We start from the raw sequence: 10,985 nt of genomic DNA, 5'->3' as shown, positions 1-10,985 counted from the left end.
GTAAGAGTCTAAAGTAAAGGAAAACTTATATCCTATCTTTAGACAGAAAGGGGGAAGGTATAGAGACCTTTTCCTGCATTTCCATTTTCTTAATTGCCCTCAGCTCAAAATAATTCTTATGTTAAAGAGGCATATTTTAGGATGACATATTCTGGTGTCCATCACAAGTTATGTGGACCAGGCATCCATCTGCAGATGGAATGGTTGAAAAAGTTGGAACTTACAAAACAAAAGATGATGTCTTATCCTGGCACCCAAGACAAGTTCCTAGAACTTCAGTAGGACTGAGCAATGAAATGGGAAAACACACTGAACTCAGAAAACTGAGTTCAAATCTGGATCCAGGGGCACCTGGTTGGCTCAGTCAGTAGAACATGTGACTCTTGATCTCAGGGTCATAAGTTTGAACCCCACATTGGGCATAAAATTTACTTATAAAAACTGTTTAAAATAAAATCTTTTAAAAAAATAATCTCAGGGCACCTGGGTAGCTCAGTCAGCTAGGTGTCCAACTCTTGAATTCAGCTCAGGTCATGGTCTCAGGGTCATGAGATCAAGCTCTGTGTTGGGCTCTGTGCTCAGCAGGGAATCTGCTTGAGTTTCTCTCCCTCTCCCTCTTCCACCTCCCACCCTGCTCTCACTCACTCTCTCTCTAAAAAAACAGATAAATAAAAAATGAATTAAAAAATTTTAAAAATCTGGATCCAGATGTGTGGGATCTTGGGCAAATTATTCTCTCTCAAATCAATTATTCTCTGTTTCTCCATTTACATGTAACTCAAATGTAACTAAGCTTCCTTGGACCTACCAAGACTTAAAGTCAATCTCACACATAATCACATTAAAATATGAGTGCATGCACACACACACACACACATCTAACTGCAAAGGCAAAGATGAATAATGTGTGTTTTTCTTTAAAGTTTGGAGGAGGGAATCATAGTGCATATCACATAGAAAACTTCCCAAAAATCTTGGCTCTGTAGGGGAGGAAAAATAATTTTCCCTTTACACTTCTGAGTTCTTGGCTGAGATCCCTGAATGCAAGATTAACAAGAGAAAAAAGCTACCAAAGAGTTAGCTTTAGACTTCAGGATTAAATACCATCTTAATAGGGAAAGGGGAGAGGGGATGTAGGCCTCTTAGGGGAGAGTGAGTGATTTTCAGGAAAGCTGAATGGGCCCTTAGAGGGATACAGGGAGATGTGATAGCTTTCTAAGTGTGGTGTCACTTCCAGTCTCCTCTCCTGTGATAAGAGTCCGGTTCATCTTCTCTGGCTGATGAAGCTCCCAGGGAAGGGATCTATGACAATTGAGTTCCTTTTGGAAGACTTATATTTAGGCAGATAAGGGAAGTTCAGAGAAAGCCTCTCCCTGCATTTGCTGTTTTTCAAGTGCGTATAGTTCAAAATAATCACTATGCCAAAGCAGCATATTTGGGGGTGGCAGGTCCTGAACTCCCACAGTCATATATTGGGGTAGCATGTTATGCTGGCCTTCAGCTCTTTCCTCAAATTTCTCCCCTTTGGCAGTGGCCACAGTTTTTCCTCTCTCCGACTCTGTCTTTCTCTGTCTCTATCTCTGTCTCTGTCTCTCTCTGTGTCTCTCTCTATCTCTATCTCTATCTCTCTGTCTCATCTCCCAGCCTCTCTCCATCCTCTCAGCTACTGATATCCCTCAAGCCTTACCCCCAGGCCCGGCTATCCCTTTGCTCTGAATAACAGTGACTCCACCTGGCACCCTCCTTGGAGGATTCTCTATAACCAATTATTGAAATACTTCTGGTCTCAAAAACTGGAGGAAGAACACAGATCCTACCAAGTCATTGAGAGGATTAAATGAGATAAGTGTGTCAAGCACCCAGCACAGAGTGGCAAATGCATGTTGCACTTTTTGCCTTCCTTTCTCCTGGACAGTAACTGAGAGATCAAAGTGGAAAATGGGACAGTAAAGCAAGCTGCCGTAAAGAGAACTGTTGATCACTGAAAACCAGACTTGGTGCTGAGATTTTGGTGTATGTGACCTTGAGCCCCCCTCCCTCTACCACATCTTTCTAAAGTCCCCACGATCCCCCTTCACCCAGTCATCCCATTGTCTTCAGACATTACTTCTTGGCCACTTTCCTACCTGACTCTTACCCTGTTCTCAGCTACCTACCAGTAGGTGTTCATGGACTTCCCTAAATAAGCAGGTAGGGTAAAGGACCCACTCTCCCTTCTTGCTGCCTTGGAAACCCTTCTACATTCTACTCAGGAGCCATAGATTGTTCCAGTCCCTGGCAGCAAAACCCAACTGCCCTCCGGTCTACCTTCAAACATGCGGTTTGGCAACTTTTTAAAAAATGAAGCACGCATCTACCACCATGTGACCCAGCCATTCCACTCGGAGTATTACCCAAGAGAAATGAGAGGATATGTTCACACAAAGACTTATATACAAATGTACATAGCAACTTGATTTGTAGTAACCAAAATGTGAGAACAACCTGAATGCCTATCAACAAGAGAAGGGACAAACTACAGTCACTCCACACAACGGAACTAGTAATGGAAAGGAATGAAGGGTCAGTCCGAGAAGCCACTCAGATGAATCTCAAAAACATCATGCAGAGAAAAGAAGGCCACCACCAAAGTGTACATGCTAGATGAGTTCATTTATATGAACTTCTAAAAAAGGCAAAACCAATCTGAGGTGACAGACAAGGGATCAGCAGTGGCCGGGGACCAGAGCTGGGGGAGGGGGGTCTGGGGGAGGGAGAATAACTGCAAAGCAACAGGAAGAGACTTTGGGGGTTGATGGAAATGTTTCATAACTTGATTGTAGTGGTTATTCCTCACATGTATATATTATTAAAACTCATCAAACTGTACACTTGAATTGGGTGCATTTTGTCACATGCAAACCATACTCAGTGAGGTTGAGCTCTTAAAAAAGGTTCTGTTTCAGCAGGGCTCTCAGTGGCAGGCTCTGAATATAACAACTGGAATGTAACAACAGGAAGAAGGAGCTGTCCCAGTAACCTAAGGAAAGCCTTCCCCCGTTCTAAATCTGGGAGGCCCTGCAGCACACTCCCCAGAAGGCTTTGTCACCTAGGGTCCAGTTTCCTAATTCAGTTCACCGTGCCAAAGTTCATCATGCTGTGGGCTGAGAGGAGGCCTGAACTATTTCAGGCCCAAGGGCAACATCCTTGAGAAGTTCTATCTGCAAAGAGTGGGAGATCGCCATGGCAACCTGTCCCGGGGCCCAGCCCTGGCAGGACTCCAAAGCACACAAATAAAGCCATAGGAATGTGGTGCGGGGCTGGGGCAGGGCAACTAGGCAGTTGCCAAGTTTCCATGAAAATCAACTGTGGGAGGCCTCAGCCTCTAGAAGGTGTCAGTAGGGAATACTGGGTCCCAATAGGATCAGCCCAGGGAAATGTAACACATTCATACATACATGCGCGCACGCACGCGCACACGCACACGCACACACACGCACGCACACACGCACACGCACACACACACACACACACACCCTGCTTTCAAGACAGTACTGTTTCGTGAAAAAGAGACCTGATAAATAAGAGCACTGGCTTCTGAGCCTGACAACAGTGATTCTGGTGCCCTAGGTCATAAGCTCAGCGAGTTTCTGAACTAGTTATCCACATGGCCCACTCCCTCCCCCACTCCTCCTCGGCTCACCTTCTCCGTGAGTCCTTCCCTGATTGCCTTAAATCAAATTGCAGCCTCCCCTCCACCCCCAACTCCTGCTCTGCTTTATTTTTCTCCAGGGTACTAAGCACCACATGACATACCATGGTTTACTTATTTATCCAGTTTGTTGCCTTGTTAATGTCAGCTCCACGAAGGTGGGGAATGTTGTCTGTTTTGTCTATGGCATCTCCAATGCCTAGAACAGTGCCTGGCACATGGAAGGTGCACAAGGAATATTACAGGGTGAATGTGTGGACTTCTCTGAAGATGCATTTTCTCTTCAGCAAAATGGGGATAATTCTACCCCCATGGGGTTCATGTGAAGGTTAAAGGGTTTAAGACTGTAGGTCAAGAACCCAGCCCTTAGTGGGGGCACTAGTGTGATTCACAGTTATAGCTTTCCTTTGGTGAGATATAATCATGAACACGCTTCTCATTATTACCCCTTAGCACTTTGGTCCTTATTTAAAAACACCTTTCATTGGATCTTACCTTGCCTCCCCAAACCCTGAGCCCAAGAGCGTACCTGTGTCCTAGTTCTGCAAAACCACTCATTGATAAAGACAATGGAACCAGAGATTGGGTCCTGTCTCCAAGTATTTGTTAGGAAACTGAGTGAATGAACTAATCCATTCTTAGGAAAGCAAGCTCCTAAAAACGTAAAGGCGATTTGAACAGGCAATGTTTCACCTGTAAAATGAGAGAATAGGTATTTCTCATATCCGTTAACACATGCCAGATGGAGAGTTAGGCACCTGACATGTCTTATGTTGTTTTACCCTTGTGTCAACCTGACCAGGAAGGTATCTAAGAAGGAAGAAATTGAGGCCGAGAGGCTATGACACCAGCCTGAGGCCTCACAGCACTAGGCAGTGGGGCAGGAATTGAAGCCAGAGTTGCTCAAGCCCCAAAGCCTGTGTTCTTCCTACAACCTACACCACCTTCTCTGAAACTTCACTTGGTAAAAGGTCTCTCTGCCAAGCTAGGGAGTTTGGATATATTTTGTAGACAATTCTAAAAATAAAAAAGCTAATGAGTAGAGATAATACGGGAACTCCTAGGAAGGAAGAATTATTTTTGCCTACGATAAATCAGAAAAGAGACAGAGAGGAGCTACAAGGGACTTGTATTTCTGGGTTCATTAACTCCTCTTTGGGGGGGTTATCACCGGCTTTGGGTTCCAACACATGACAATGAACAGCAGTCTCTCTTCATACGAGTTTTCCATGGTGTCATATTTTCAGCAGGTCATTCCTTTGGGATCTTTTATTTTTATTTATAGCCTTGTGCATCATTTCATTGCCAGCATTTAGCGTGTTCAGCTACTTTCTGGGGGGCTGGAGCCTCCCTCACTACAAACCTGTAAGAAAAAGCAGAAAGCATGGAATTTGAAGCCTGCTGGAACCAGCTCTTCATGTTCAACAACTTCATGTAGGTAGCTTGAAATTGGCCAAGGTGAAAGTCTTTACACCCCAGAAACTGACAAATGCTACAAATCAAGGTTTTTCCCCCCTTCTAGAGAGCCAGTCGTGAAACTTGGCACCAACATAGAGCTGACCCAGCTATTGTAAAAGGAGTCTGAAAACTTGAGTTTTAGCTTCATGTCTTTACTAACTCACTGTAAACCTTACAAAGTCATTTCATTTCTCTCGACCTCAATTTCTTTATCAATTAAATGTAGGGAGATTGAGTAGATTTAAAAACCAGGACAGCTTGGCAATTCGTCAAGCAATTTTCAGTAATTTTAAAAAAGGGCGGGGGGGACGCCTGGGTGGCTCAATCGGTTAAGCATCTGCCTTCAGCTCCAGTCATGATCCAGGTCCTGGGATTGAGCCCTGCATTGGGCTCCCTGCTCAGTGGGGAGCCTGCTTCTCCCTCTGCCTCTGCCCCTCCCCCCTGCTCACACACACACTCTCTCTCAGTGTCTCTCAAATAAATAAACAAATAAAATCCTTTTAAAAAAGAAAAGAAAACCATTCATTAATCCCCTGAGAAGCCCAAACAAGTTAACGTAATAAATAAATTGTGTCTAGTGGTGAAAATCTTTCAAAATCTGAAACCTGAGGGAAGAGCAATTAAAGCAGTCAGCCACCTGTTGCCTTCAGCCCAATGTGCTGAGCACCTGAAATGGGGCAATCACTGCTAGACACTGATGCTATCATACTGAAGAAGACCCAGTCTGCCCACCGGGAGCTTATAGGTGAGGGAGGCAGACAGACAAGCAGGCATGCATCGTAATAAATAGAATCTGGGCTCTGAAGGGGTAGGAACCAGGCTTTAAGACGGCATACAGCAGGGGCACTATTCAAGTTGGGGAGCTGAGCATGGCTTGGGAGAAGGGACATCTAATGGGAATTAGGTCCAGAGGTCGAACACTGTAGGAATATTGGGGAGTTGCAAGTCATCAAGAGTAGCTGGAAAGCATGGTGCAAGTCAATGCTGGAATGTTGCATAGGGCCTTCGGTATCAGGTAGAAGAGTTCGGAATTTATCTTTGCGGGCAGTAATTTGAGCTTTAAGAAAGCTCATTCAGGCTGTTATATGGAGAATGAATGGAAAGGAAGCAACACTGGAAGCTGGGAGACCACTTCAGTGGTCTTGTAGCAAATGAGTCTGGTGACCTGAGGCAGAGCGTGGGGCCTCGTGATACTGTGATTTATAATAAGAAATTCATATTTGGTCTTCGTCCCCAATCCCTGACACAGGGCTCCTGAAACCCTTGTAAATTCCTAAGTGAGAAGAGCACTAGGAGCATCTTTTGTTTTATTGAAGGGACTCTAAGTGAGCTCCCGATGGTTCTGGATAGGGGCTGCTCACCAAAAAGACCAAGCCATCATTCAAAGCTTAGAATTTGCAGTCACCTACCCCCAGCACCACTTCTCCAGATAGAGGAGAGGGGCTGGAAATGGAGTTAATAACTGATCATGCCCATGTGAAAAAGCCTCCATAAGACCCCGAAAGCACAGGGTTTGGAGAGCTTCCAGGTGGGTGAACACATCCACATACAGGGAGGATGACACTCCCCACCTCCACCGGGACAGAAGCTCCTGTGCTCAGGACCCTCCCAGACCCCAGACTCTTTTCATCTGGCTATTCATCTGTATCTTTTATCATATCCTTTAATAAATTGGTAAGTGTTTCCTTAACTTCTGTGAGCTCTTCTAGCAAATAATCAAATCCAAGGGGGAAGAAGTCATGGAAACATCCAATTTGTAGCCAAGTCAGAAGATGTGGATGACTTGGGGACCTATACTTTTGAGTGGCATTTGAAGTGGGGGGGTAGTCTCTTGGGACTGAACTCTTAACCTGTGGGATCTGACACTATCTCTAGGTAGATAGTATCAAAAGTGAGTTAAATTGTAGGATACCCAGCTTGTGTCACAGAATTGCTTGGTGTTGGAAAAAACCCCACACATTCTTGACTAGAAGTGTCAGAAGTATTTTCTGCAAAAGCAAAGAAGACCCTCAGGTTTTTCCAATACAGGCCTTTCTGCTTTTTGGATCTTCATTTTCTTCTGGGGACTCCCGTGTCCACGTAAACAACCGTGTGCTTTTCTTGTTCATCTGTCTTGGTCAATTTAATTCTCAGGTCCAGTCAGAAACTGGGTAAATGGGGTAAAGCTTTGTCTCCCCTACAGAGCCTTTAGGGCTCCAGACCTGATTTTTATTTTATTTATTTTTTTAAGTAGGTTCCACACCCAATGTGGGGCTCAAACTCACGACCCTGAGATCAAGAGTCAGATGCTATATCCCCCGAGCTAGCCAGAGGCACCACTGATTTTTGCCTCTGTATTCTGCCAATCCTCTTCTCAATTTAAAGGTCCTTGTCTTGATACAATCCAAAATAATAGGTGGGGGAGGGTTGGGGTAGGGAAGGAAATGCCCTTAATGCCCTCCTTGCTGGTAGACTTACTTCCTTGAACTGGCAGGTAATTCTTACAGAAAGTCCTCTTAAAAGGCCTGACCCTCTTTTTGGAGGACTTTGCTAAAAGGGGCAAGAAATCACCAGTACACAGAAACTTTCTAATTTTTTTTCTACCATTTCCTCTACTTTTGATTGTCATGACTCTGTCCCAATGTATAGCAGAAAATTGTCTGACTAAATGCCACTAACAAGGGTCCCCAGCTTTCCCGTCTGCAGTGGTTAGGACCTCATTAACTACTACCCTGCCTCCTCCAAGTCAGTCAATTCTACAATGCAGGGTCTGGAATTTCCAGAAACTACCTTAAAATACTAAAATCTAGGGATTCCCTACTGTATGCAACAGAAACTGACTCTGGCTGATTAAGCAGAAAATGAAAGCATTAAAATGACATCAAGAGCCCATAGAATTTGTGTGAAACTAAAAAAAGAAAAAAAAAATTTTGGGTTCCAGATTAAGCTTCCAAGAAAAATATCTAAAACCAAAACCCTGGCCTCAGGAAGAAACTGCTGCTTCTGTCACCGCCATGATGCCCTTTTCGCCATCATTGGAGCTGCGGCCGGCATGTGCCTGACTCCAACCATCACTGTGCCAGTAATGCTGTCCCTCCCATGTCAAGAACTCAAGGCAACTTGCAACTACTGCATCCCTGAAAGCCATTCACCTCTGCCACCACCCTGGCCAGGAAAAAGGCATCCACTCCAAGCCTCCTTCCTCAGATTGCTCCCTCCTGAATCGAAGTCTCACATGGCTGGGTCCCACTGGCACAGAATAGTTCACAGACCTGAAGCCTGACCACAAAAGACACTGGGAAATACCTTTCTGGGTTCCTTGGTAAATGGGACTCATGGGGCTGGAAATTCCCCAAACAATAAAAAATGCTGAGAAGTCAGAAAACAAAGTGTCTAAAACAAGGTTTATGTGGGTCACTCAAGTGGAGCAATCCTGTAGATGATAAACATGCATATCTGTAGTTCAGGAGAGCGAGGGAGCATAGAGATGGTGTTATGGGTTCAATTGTGTCCCCTGCCCCCATATTCATATGTTGCTGTCCTAACCTCTAGTACCTCCTTACAAATGTGTCCTTATTTGAAGATAGGGTCTTTCCACAGGTAATCAAGTTAAAATGAGATCATTAGGGTGGCCCTAATCTAATATGACTGGTGTCCTTATAAAAAGGGGAAATTTTGACACAGGAAGAAGGCCATATAAAATGAAGGCAGAGATCTACAAGCCAAGGAGCAACAGAGATTGCCAGCAAACCACCAGAAGCTAGGAGAGAAGGACAGAACAGATTTTTCCTCACAGCCCTCAGAAGGAAACAATCCCTTGATCTTAGACTTCGAGCTTCCAGAATATGAGACAATAAATTTCTGTTGTTTGAGCCACCCAGTCTGGTGTTTTGTTACAGCAGCCCTAGGAAACTAATAATAGATTGTGACAATGCAAGAGCATAGAGCGGGAAGGCAAGGGAGGACCAATATCAGGTGGACATAGTGAGGAGAAACCATCTCTTCCTTTGTGATAAGAGGAGGAAAAGCTGGGCGTGGATTGTCTGAGACTGGATTCCCCAGAAGCCACCCCTGAGATGAGGACGCCTGTGCAGGGATTTACTAGGAAGCATTCCCAGGAATAACCTGAAGGGAAGGGGGAAGAAGGAGCAGGAAGGAAAGGGGGGAGCAAGAATGCAATGACAGCAAAGGGTACTGAAGGGCAACCTGACGTGGGCTCACCCCATAGGGGAGCTCTTACACCTTAGCGTTGTCCCAGTCTGAGGGTAAGTTTGCTGGAGTAGCTAGCTATACTCCCAAGCCACCAGTCAGAGGTTAAGGGCTGCCCTTTGGAAGTGGGAGTGGGGTTAAATTCCCAGCCACTTCTAGTTCTCTGCAGCAAAGCGCTTCAGGCAGCCCGAGGGCAGTCCTCAGAGACAGAGGTGCAGGCTGGGCAGTGAAAGCACAGGGGGAATTGGTGTGCCCCCAGATGATCAAAGAATCCAAAGCCACACAGATATGGATTGGGAGACCATTAAGACATTAACACATGAAAGGTTCTAGATCCCCTTCTGTTCTATATAATGAAGGGGGGTTAAAGTATAAAAGAGAAAGCTGACAGGAAACCACAGAAAGATCACCAGGCAACACTGAAGACCCAGCTGAGAGAGACCATGACCTTGTTATAGCACCAAACACCAACAGCAAGCAGGTGTGACGGGATAATGGGGGAAAGAGGAACTTAGAACAGAGAAAGCGAACAGAGACAACAGAGAGGCCAGGTGGCTGGCAGTTTTAGTTTTAACAAATTTGAAGAACGGGTCTAATGGGAACAAGTGGGTGGGAAAATGGGGAAGGGTGAGAGGGAGTGGCCAGAGGGAGTTGTGTGTTTTTGAAAGTTAAGAAAGGAGTCCTGGGTGATGGAAGGCCCAGGGTGTGGCCATGGCAGTGGGTACCTTAGGTGGAGCAGAGGTGAAGGTCACTGGAATTGAGAAGGTCAAAGAACTAACAGGCCACCCTTGCTGCATTGCTGGCTGCCTATGCCGCCCACTCCTCCTCACCTCTCCTCCCCCTGCAGAAGCCCAGGGGACCAGAGTGAGAAGCCAGGACCGTGTCACAACCATGTCACAACCATGCCAGCTTCAATTGCAGCAAAGATGACACATAATTTAGAAACTTTATTATTTAACTCAAAGACTTTATTATTTAGCTCATAGGAAATCAGACTCTACAAGACTGAAGACAGAAGTAATTTAAGAAACATCCACAGCAGTGATGGGTCCAGTTTCTTTGAAAAGTATCCCAGAGATGTTAACTGTCTTTTCAAGATTCAAGATGGCTAAGAAGCAACAGACTACCTTCTTGGTTTAGCTGTTAGACTAGAGTATGGAGATAATGCTGAAAACTACAAGGACTTGGTACCAGATAATGCAAAACATATTGACGGTACAACTAAAAACGTGGACCCATCTGTCAGTCTGGATGTAAAGAACCCTGGTTTTAAGGCTGATGTGCTGGTTTTGGCTAACCATCTTCGGGAAGTCATGGTGAGGACCTGGTAATGCTTCAGGCAATTTGCATTTTTGTCCAAGAGCTCCTGGAAGCAGGATGCAGTTGCCAAAGCAAATCAAACAAAAGAGGTCTTTGCCTGGTGCCTTAGTCAAAAATATCTCAGAACAGGAGATGCAGTTCTTAATGAAGTGGCTCAAATTCTGCTATTGCCGCACATAGAGGAGCTCAGAGAGCTACAGACAAAATGCATGAAGTCATAGCAGCTGCTCAGGTGATTCTTGCTGATCCAAAGACAGACCAAGGACAGGGGCGGGGGGACAGACCAAGACTGGGGAGACTGGGGAAAGTTGGAGGACGAACATTGTAG

At 45.2% G+C, this 10,985-nt stretch overlaps 1 pseudogene; it reads left to right on the top strand.

Annotated features, from left to right (window-relative positions):
- The first annotated feature begins 5,075 nt into the window (after positions 1 to 5,075).
- LOC110575382 lies at positions 5,076 to 10,985 on the top strand (annotated as a pseudogene).

Source organism: Neomonachus schauinslandi, chromosome 4, assembly GCF_002201575.2.
Source record: "Neomonachus schauinslandi chromosome 4, ASM220157v2, whole genome shotgun sequence".
NCBI lineage: Eukaryota > Metazoa > Chordata > Mammalia > Carnivora > Phocidae > Neomonachus > Neomonachus schauinslandi.
The sequence above is the reverse complement of the archived record's forward strand: the minus strand, read 5'-3'. Positions and strand labels throughout refer to the sequence as shown.